Raw genomic sequence first — 10,566 nt, 5'->3', positions numbered from 1 at the left:
GATCATAAGCTTCTTCTTCAGAAGATGCTTCTTTAGTACTGTTGGATGCATTTTGCAATCCATTCAGACTCTGAGAAATCATGTTGACTTGCTGAGTCAACATTTTGTTCTGAGCCAATATAGCATTCAGAGCATCAATTTCAAGAACTCCCTTCCTTTGAGGCGTCCCATTACTCACAGGATTCCTTTTAGAAGTGTACATGAACTGGTTATTTACAACCATGTCAATGAGTTCCTGAGCTTCTACAGGCGTTTTCTTTAGGTAAATGGATCCACCTGCAGAGTGGTCCAATGACATCTTTGACAATTCAAACAGACCATCATAAAATATATCCAGGATGGTCCATTCTGAAAGCATGCCAGAAGGACACTTTTTGGTCAGTTGCTTGTATCTCTCTCAAGCTTCATAGAGGGATTCACCTTCTTTCTATCTGAAGGTTTGAACATCCACTCTAAGTTTGCTCAGCTTTTGAGGAGGAAAGAACATGGCTAAAAAAGTCGTGACTAGATTATCCTAAGAGTTTAGGCTATCTCTAGGTTGAAAGTCCAACCATGTTCTAGCTCTGTCTCTTACAGCAAAAGGGAAAAGCATAAGCTTATAGACCTCAGGATCAACTCCATTGGTCTTAACAGTATCACAGATCTGCAAGAATTCAGTTAAGAACTGAAAAGGATCTTCTGATGGGAGTCCATGAAACTTGCAATTTAGTTGCATCAGAGAAACTAATTGAGACTTTAGCTCAAAATTTTTTGCTCCAATGGCAGGGATTGAGATGCTTCTTCCATGTAAGTTGAAATTTGGTGCAGTAAAGTCACCAAGCATCTTCCTTGCATTGTTGTTAGGTTCGGCCATGTCTCTTTCTTTTTCGAGATTCTCTGTAAGGTTTTCTCTGAATTGTTGTGCTTTGGCTTCTCTTAGCTTCTTCTTCAGAGTTCTTTCAGGTTCAAGATCTGCTTCAACAAGAATGTCCTTGTCCTTGCTCCTGCTCATATGAAAAAGAAGAGAACAGAAAAGAAGAGGAATCCTCTATGTCACAGTATAGAGATTCTTTTATGTGAGTAGAAGACGAAAAGAATAGAAGAAGGAGAAAAGAAAAAATTCGAACACAGAGGAGAAGAGGGGTTTCAAATTTTTAGATGAAGAAAAGTGTTAGTAGATAAATAAAATAAATAGAAAGAAATGAGTGGGAGAGAAATTTGAAAATTATTTTTGAAAAAAAAGTTAGTTATTTTAAAAAATTAGAGATATAAAAGTAGTTAGGTGGTTTTGAAAAAGATAAGAAACAAACAAAAAGTCAATCAGTTAGTTGAAAAAGATTTGAAAATCAATTTTGAAAAGATAAGAAGTTAGAAAAGATTTTGAAATTGATTTTGAAAAAGATATGATTTGAAAAAGATATGATTGAAAAGATATGGTTGAAAAAGATTTGATTGAAATTTGTTTTGAGAAAGATTTGAAAAAGAAATTAAAAAGATTTGATTTTTAAAATTAAAATTGATTACTTGAATAACAAGAAATTAAAAGATATGATTCTAGAATTTAAAGATTGAACCTTTCTTAACAAGAAAGTAACAAACTTCAAATTTTTTGAATCAATCACATTAATTGTTAGTAAAGTTTTCGAAAATTTGAAATAAAGATAAGAAAAAGATTTTAAAAATCAATTTTAAAAATTTTTGAAAATAATAAAAGGAAAAAGAAAAGATTTGATTTTGAAAAAGATTTTGAAAAGATAAGATTAATTTAAAATTGAAATCTTGACTTGACTAAGGAGAAACAACTTATTTTAAAAATTTTTGACTAAGTCAACACAAAATTTCGAAATTTTTGAGTAAAATAGGGGAAAGATATTTTTTTATTTTTGAATTTTAATGAGGAGAGAGAAAAACACAAATATGACGTAAAACATGAAATTTTTGGATCAAAACCAATGATGCATGCAAGAACACTATGAATGTCAAGATGAACACCAAGAACACTTTGAAGATCATGATGAACACCAAGAACTTATTTTTGAAAAATTTTTAAGAAAAGAAAAACATGCAAGACACCAAACTTATAAATTTTTCATGTTTAGACGCTATGAATTCAAAAATGCATATGAAAAACAAGAAAAGACACAAAACAAGAAAATATGAAGATCAAACAAGAAGACTTACCAAGAACAACTTGAAGATCATGAAGAACACCATGCATGAGTTTTCGAAAATTTTTTAGACAAATAAAAATATGCAATTGACACCAAACTTAAAAATTGACTCTAGACTCAAACAAGAAACATAAAATATTTTTGGTTTTTATGATTTTATTAATTTTTTTGGATTTTTCGAAAATTTATTTTTAGAAAAACGAAAACAAAGAAAAATTTTTGAAAGATTTTTGAAAACTTTTTGAAAATTAAATAATGGTTAAAACAAGAAGAGAATTACCTAATCTGAGCAACAAGATGAATCGTCAGTTATCCAAACTCGAACAATCCCCGGCAACAGCGCCAAAAACTTGGTGCACAAAATTGTGATCTCAATGGCGCCAACAACTTGGTACGCATAATTGTAATATCACTCTTCTTCACAACTTCGTACAACTAACCAGCAAGTGCACTGGGTCGTCCAAGTAATAAACCTTACATGATTAAGGGTCGATCCCACGGAGATTGTCGGCTTGAAGCAAGCTATGGTCACCTTGTAAATCTCAGTCAGGCGGATTCAAATGGTTAGAGAGTTTTGATAATTAAAAAGATAAATACACATAAAATAAAGATAGAGATACTTATGTAATTCATTGATGAGAATTTCAGATAAGTGTATGGAGATGCTTTATCCCTCTTGAATCTTTACTTTCCTACTGCCTTCATCCAGTCCTTCATACTCCTTTCTATGGCAAGCTGTATGTAGGACATCACCATTGTCAATGGCTACTTCCCATCCTCTCAGTGAAAAAAGTCCTCTACGATTTCCTACATGGCTAATCAGTTGTTGGTTCTCGATCGTGTAGGAATAGGATTTACTATCCTTTTGCGTCTGTGACCACGCCCTACAGTCGCGAGTTTGAAGCTCGTCACAGTCATCCCATCCCAGATCCTACTCGGAATACCACAAACAAGGTTTAGACTTTTCGGATCTCAAGAATGCTGCCAATGGATTCTAGCTTATACCACGAAGACTCTGATCTCACGGAATGGAAGACTCTGTTGTCAGGAGAGGCAACCATGCATCGTGGACCAGGAATCCAAGAGATACACACTCTAGCTTTCGCAGGTAGAACGGAAGTGTTTGTCAGGCACGCATTCATAAGTGAGAATGGTGATGAGTGTCACGGATCATCACATTCATCAGGTTAAAGTGCGAATGAATGTCTTAAAATAAGAATAAGCATGAATTGAATAGAAAACAGTAGTAATTGCATTAATACTCGAGGAACAGCAGAGCTCCACACCCTTAATCTATGGTGTATAGAAACTCCACCGTTGAAAATACATAAGTGATAGATATCCAGGCATGGCCGTGACGCCAGCCCCCAATGTCTAAGATCGCATAAACTGATCAAAGATAGATACCAAGATGAAAATACAATAGTAAAAAGTCCTATTTATACTAGACTAGTTACTAGGGGTAAAGAAATGAGTAAATGATGCAGAAATCCACTTTCGGGCCCACTTGGTGTGTGCTTGGGCTGAGCATTGAAGCTTTCACGTGTAGATGTCTTCCTTGGAGTTGAACTCCAGTTTGTAACTTGTTTCTGGCGTTTAACTCTGATGCATGGAAACTTGTCTCTCAACAAATCTCCCTTCGGCAAGTATACCGAATTATCGTCAAGTAAAACTCACTATAGAGTGAGGTCGAATCCCACAAGGATTGATTGGTCAAGCAACTTTAGTTAGAAGAATATGGTAGTTGAGCTAAACAGAATTGAGATTGACATGCAGAAATTTAAATGACTAGAAATTAAATAGCAGAAATTAAAGTGCAGAATCTTAAATGGGGAATTGGGGTAATGCTCATAAAAGTAAATGGCAGAAACTAAAGAGAATGGGTAAGATCAGAAATGGGGAGATCATTGGGTTTAGGAGATGTTGCAATTCTTCGGATCAAATTCATTCTCATCTCTTCCTCAATCAATGCATTCATTGATCTCCTTGGCAATCTTAAGTGATTGGATTCCAATTCCTTGGTAATCCAATCTCTCAAATCTTGATCAATAGCCAATTCCTTGGTCAATTGCTCATGAGAAGAGATGAAGTATGGTCACTGATTATACCACATACATTTCCCAACTCAAGTATTGGTAGGATTATAGTCACATATCCATCCAAACCCAAATTGGTCCAGCATGAGAAAGCATTTCTAGCATGATCTCTTTATTCCTCTTCCAATATTCCGAAGAGATCCAATTATGGAGAGTTTCTTTTCCAAGACAACTAACCAATGGAATTAAGATTGAAAGCTTTCTAGTAAAATCAAGAGAAAAGATAGAAGAAGAAGAATGAAAACTAATATTGATCTATCAAATTACAGCAGAGCTCCCTAACCCAATGAATAGCTCTAGGAATCAAAATTGGCAGAAAAGAAGAATCCATGCTAAAAGTACAGAAAAGTAAAATATGCAGAGAGTAGTTCCCAAAAGTTTAAAAGCTTCTATCTCGTTCAAAACTACTCCTATATATACTACTCTTCATGATCTTCTAGTGAGTTCTTCAAGTCTTGGATGTGGGCTTTGGACCTTGAGTTGAAGCAATTCTTATCTTTAGTGGGCCCAGCTTGCAGAGAATTATGAATTAGGCTTGGGCATTTAGTGAGATTAACGTGGAATACATTTCTGGGTGCGAGAACGTTAGTGGCATTCACCTTTTCCACTAACGTTCTACCTTTATATGCCCACGTTATTCTCAACGTTAGAAGTCTTAACGTGACTTCTAACGTGCCTTCTCAATTCTTGGCCAACGTTAATGGGACTCACTTTTCCCATTAACGTTGACTTGTGCCCCTTTTTGCAAACGTTAATGGGAATCACTTTTCCCATTAACGTTGCTTGCCTCTTGCCCCCCTACATTAGGTCTCATGTTAGCTTAGCTAAAGTAGCTCTTAACGTGGGCATCTATCACCTTCGAGAGCGTTAGTGACACTCACCTTTGTCACTAACGCTCCAATTGCCTTAAGCCCCTACGTTAGAACCCACGTTAACTAGGTTAACGTGGCTCTTAACGTAGTAATGAAGCCCTCTCCTAACGTTAGTGACAAAAGTGAGTGTCACTAACGTTGGCTCTTTGAACCCCACTCCACGTTAACTTCCACGTTAACAATCTTAACGTGAGAGTTAATGTAGGCAATGCTAATGATCCAATGTTAGTGACAAAAGTGAATGTCACTAACGTTGGCATTGTTGATCCTCTTCCATGTTAGAGTTCACGTTAACTTAGTTAACGTGACTCTTAACGTGGAGCATTGCCTAGTTTCCCAACGTTAGTGGTGTTCACTTTTACCACTAACGTTGAGGAGAAACGTTATTAGAGTTCACGTTTCTCATTAACGTGGAGTCCTCTTTTTATTCTACGTTAAGTACCACGTTAACTTAGTTAACGTGGCTCTTAACGTAGGCTATGAATGGCTTCGCAGGCGTTATTGGTGATCACTTTTCTCATTAATGTTGCAAGCTATTTGCCATCCCACGTTAGTAGTCACGTTAACTAAGTTAACGTGAATGCTAACGTGATTCTTCCGTGCTTCATTTGTCCTGAAATCAAGCAATTAAAGTGCATCAAAGCTCTAGCCAAAGTCATGAGATTATGCATCATTAAATTATCATGCAATTCTGGCAAAAATCTCATGAAATCATGCAAAAATTCACAATAGTTGCTTAAATGAAGGTGTAAGTGTATTTTCACCCAAAACTTGCCTTGTTTACTAGGAAAATGCATGAAACTACCCTAAAACAGTAAAGAAAAGGTCAGTGAAACTGGCCTAGATGTCCTGGCATCAAACTCTGCTTTGCAACTTGTTTCTGGCGTTTAACGCCAGAATAAGGCAGAAAGCTGGCGTTAAACGCCAGTTTGCGTCGTCTAAACTCGAGCAAAGTATAGACTATTATATATTACTGGAAGCCCTTGATGTCTACTTTCCAACGCAATTGAGAGAGCGCCATTTGGACTCCTGTAGCTCCAAAAATTCCATTTCGAGTACAGGGAGGTCAGAATCCAACAGCATTAGTAGTCCTTTGTCAGCCTCTGAATCAGAATTTTGCTCAGGTCCCTCAATCTCAGCCAAAATATACCTGAAATAATAGAAAAATACACAAACTCATAGTAAAGTCTAGAAATATGATTTTTGCTTAAAAACTAATAGAAATATACTAAAAAGTAAATAAAATATACTAAAAACTATATAAAAACAATGCCAAAAAGCGTATAAGTTATCCGCTCATCAATTTCCCCCGAACCATTGTGAGCCAATTCTTTGGGTTCAGGTTCACACTTTGATCATGGTTCTTAGTGATCCATGCATTATCATAGAACTCTTGAACCATTAAGATTCTGACTTGTTGGATGGGGTTGGTGAGAGCTTCCCAACCTCTTCTCCGAACCTCACGTTGGATCTCCGGATATTCACTCTTTTTGAGCATGAAGGGGACCTCGGGGATCAACCTTTTCTTGGCCACAACTTCATAGAAGTGGTCTTGATGGATCTTTGACATGAATCTCTCCATCTCCCATGACTCAGAGGTGGAAGCAACTGTCTTCCCTTTCCTCTTTCTAGAGGTTTCTTTGGCCTTAGGTGCCATTAATGGTTATGGAAAAAGAAAAACAGAGCTTTTTTCCACACCAAACTTAAAAGGTTTGCTTGTCCTCGAGCAAAAGAAGAAAGAAATGAGGAAAAGAAGAAGAAATAGAGGATATGGAAGGGTATGAATGGTTCGGCCAAGGGTGTTATGAGGTGTTTGTGATGTGTGAAAGTGGATGAGTAAGGAGGGGTATTTATAGGGTAAGGGAGAGAAGGAATCCATGTGAGAGGGGGTGGGGTTAGGAGGGAAATATTTTGAATTTGAATGGTGAGGTAGGTGGGGTTTATGATGGGTTTTTGGGGAACAGTGGATGAATGTGAGTGGTGAAGAGATTATGGGGAAGAGGGAAGGATTTAATAGGTGAATGGTGTTTGGGGAAAAGTGTTATGGAAAGGTGTGAAGAGAAGAGAGAGTGAGTTGAGGTAGGTGGGGATCTTGTGGGATCCACAGATCCTGAGGTATCAAGGATTTCTCATCCCTGCACCTTTCTGGCACTTAAACGCCCTCTGTGTGCCATTTTTGGCATTTAACGCCAGCTCTGCTGCCCATTATGGTGTTAAACGCCATGGTGATGCCCCTTTCTGGTGTTTAACGCCAGCCAGACACCAGACACCCCTTTTCTAGTGTAAAATACCAGTCTGTCTGTCAATTCTGGCTTTTAACACCCAGAATGCTGCCAGACTGGGCGTTAAACGCCCATTCTGCTATCCTTAAACGCCAGTAAGCTTGTCCTCCACGGTGTGCTATTTTTGATGCTGTTTTTGATTCTGCTTTAATTCTGCAGCTATTTTTGTGACTCCACATGATCATCAACCTAAAGAAAACAAAAACTAACAGTGGAAAATAAAATGAAAAAGCAATTAAAATAGATAAATGAGATTGGGTTGCCTCCTAATAAACGCTTCTTTAATGTCAATAGCTTGACAGTAAGCTCTTTCAGAGCTTCACAGATGCTCAGAGCATGATTGTGGCCTCCCAACACCAAACTTAGAGTTTGAGTGTGGGGGCTCTTCTTGACTCTGTATGGAGAGAATTGGATGAAGCTTTTCATGCTTTCTCTCAATGTTTATAGAAGAAGATCCTTGAGCCTTAAACACAAGGTAGTCCTCATTCAATTGAAGGACTAACTCTCCTCTGTCCACATCAATCACAGCCCTCACTGTGGCTAGGAAGGGTCTTCCAAGAATGATGGATTCATCCTCATCCTTCTCAGTGTCTAGGATTATGAAGTCAGCAGGGATATAAAGGCCTTTAACTTTCACTAAGACATCCTCTACAAGTCCATAAGCCTGTTTCATTGATTTGTCTGCCATCTCTAGTGAGATTCTTACAGCTTGTACCTCAAAGATTCCAAGTTTCTCTATTACAGAGAGTGGCATGAGGTTTATACCTGACCCCAGGTCACACAGAGCCTTCTCAAAGGTCATGGTGCCTATGGTACAAGGTATTAAGAACCTTCCGGGATCCAGTTTCTTCTGAGGTAATTTCTGCTGAACCAAGGCATTCAGTTCATTGATAAGCAATGGAGGTTCATCCTCCCAAGTCTCATTACAAAATAACTTGGCATTCAGCTTCATGATTGCTCCTAGATACCGAGCAGCTTGCTTTTCAACAATATCTTCATCTTCTTCGGAGGAAGAATACTCATCAGTGCTCATGAATAGTAATAGTAAGTTTAGTGGAATCTCTATGGTCTCTGTATGAGCCTCAGATTCCTTTGGTTCCCCATTAGGGAACTTTTTAGTGGTCAGTGGACGTCCACTGAGGTCATCCTCATTGGAAATCACTGCCTCTTCCTCCTCTATAGGTTCGGCCATTTTGGTTATATTGTTGGCCTTGCACTCTCTCTTTGGATTCTCTTCTGTATTGCTTAGGAGAGTACTAGGAGGAGTTTCAGTAACTCTTTTACTCAGCTGACCCACTTGTGCCTCCAAATTTCTGATAGAGGACCTTGTTTCAGTCATAAAACTGAGAGTGACCTTAGACAGATCAGAGACTATGGTTGCTAAGCCAGAGAGGCTCTTCTCAGAATTCTCTGTCTATTGTTGAGAGGATGATGGAAAAGGCTTGCTATTGCCAAATCTATTTCTCCCACTATTATTGTTATTGAAGCCTTGTTGAGGCTTCTGTTGATCCTTCCATGAGAAATTTGGACGATTTCTCCATGAAGGATTATAGGTGTTTCTATAGGATTCTCCCATGTAATTCACCTCTTCCATTGCAGGATTCTCATGGTCATAAGCTTCTCCTTCAGAGGAGACTTCTTTAGTACTGCCAGATGTAGCTTGCAATCTAGTCAGATTCTGAGCAATCATATTGACTTGCTGAGTCAATATTTTGTTCTGAGCCAATATGGCATTCAGAGTATCAATCTCAAGAACTCCTTTCTTCTGAGTCATCCCATTATTCACAGAATTTCTTTCAGAAGTGTACATGAACTGGTTATTTGCAACCACCTCAATGAGTTCCTGAGATTCTGCAGGGGCTCTCTTCAGATAAAGAGATCCACTAGAAGAGTGGTCGAATGACATCTTGGACAATTCAGACAGACCATCATAGAATATATCCAAGATGCTCCATTCTAAAAGCATGTCAGAAGGACATCTTCTGATCAATTGCTTGTATCTTTCCCAAGCTTCATAGAGGGATTCACCTTCTTTCTGTATAAAGGTTTGGACGTCCTCTCTAAGCTTGCTCAGCTTTTGAGGTGGGAAGAATTTGGCCAAGAAAGCATTGACCAACTTGTCCCAAGAGTTCAGGCTTTCTCTAGGTTGTGAATCCAACCATCTCCTAGCTCTGTCTTTTACAGCAAAGGGGAAAAGCATAAGTCTGTAGACCTCGGGATCAACCCCATTGGTCTTAATAGTATCACAGATCTACAAGAATTCAGCTAAGAACTGATGAGGATCTTCCGATAGAAGTTGATAAGCGGATAATTTATATGCTTTTTGGCATTGTTTTTACATAGTTTTTAGTATAATTTAGTTACTTTTTAGTATATTTTTATTAATTTTTAAGAAAAATTCACAATTCTGGATTTTACTATGGGTTTGTGTATTTTTTTGTGATTTCATATATTTTCTGGCTGAAATTGAGGGACCTGAGCAAAAATCTGATTCAGAGGCTGACAAAGGACTGCTGATGCTGTTGGATTCTGACCTCCCTGCACTCGAAATGAAATTTTTGGATCTACAAGGGTCCAAATGGCGTGCTCTCAATTGCGTTTGAAAGTAGACATCCAGGGCTTTTCATCAATATATAATAGTCCATTCTTTACTCGAGTTTAGATGACGCAAACTTGCGTTTAACGCCAACTTTTTGCCCTATTCTGGCGTTAAACGCCAGAAACAAGTTGCAAAGCAGAGTTAAACGCCAGAAATAAGTTACAAATTGGTGTTTAACTCCAAGAAAGACCTCTACATGTGAAAGATTCAATCCTCAGCCCAAGCACACACCAAGTGGGCCCGGAAGTGGATTTCTGTATCATTTACCTATTTTTGTAACCCAGTAACTAGTTTAGTATAAATAGAACTTTTTACTATTGTACTAGGGATCTTTGATCAGTTTTATGCTATCTTAGATTTTTATGGGGGCTGGCCATTCGGCCATGCCTGAACCATTATCACTTATGTATTTTCAACGGTGGAGTTTCTACACACCATAGATTAAGGTGTGGAACTATGCTGTTCCTCGAGTATTAATGCAAAGTACTATTATTCTTCTATTCAATTCATGCTTATTCTTATTCTAAGATATTCATTCGCACTTCAACCTAATGAATGTGATGATCC

General features: G+C 37.9%; 2 non-coding genes across 2 annotated transcripts; both read left to right on the top strand.

Annotated features, from left to right (window-relative positions):
* Positions 1-356: 356 nt before the first annotated feature.
* Positions 357-460, top strand: LOC112798833 (small nucleolar RNA R71). The gene has a single exon (XR_003200430.1). It is a non-coding gene; the product is annotated as a small nucleolar RNA R71 (small nucleolar RNA).
* An 8,900-nt stretch (positions 461-9,360) lies between these two features.
* On the top strand, positions 9,361-9,468 carry LOC112798508 (small nucleolar RNA R71). The gene has a single exon (XR_003200118.1). It is a non-coding gene; the product is annotated as a small nucleolar RNA R71 (small nucleolar RNA).
* The last annotated feature ends 1,098 nt before the right edge of the window (positions 9,469-10,566 follow it).

Source organism: Arachis hypogaea, chromosome 4 (assembly GCF_003086295.3).
Source record: "Arachis hypogaea cultivar Tifrunner chromosome 4, arahy.Tifrunner.gnm2.J5K5, whole genome shotgun sequence".
NCBI lineage: Eukaryota > Viridiplantae > Streptophyta > Magnoliopsida > Fabales > Fabaceae > Arachis > Arachis hypogaea.
This window is presented reverse-complemented; position numbering and strand designations above follow the sequence as displayed.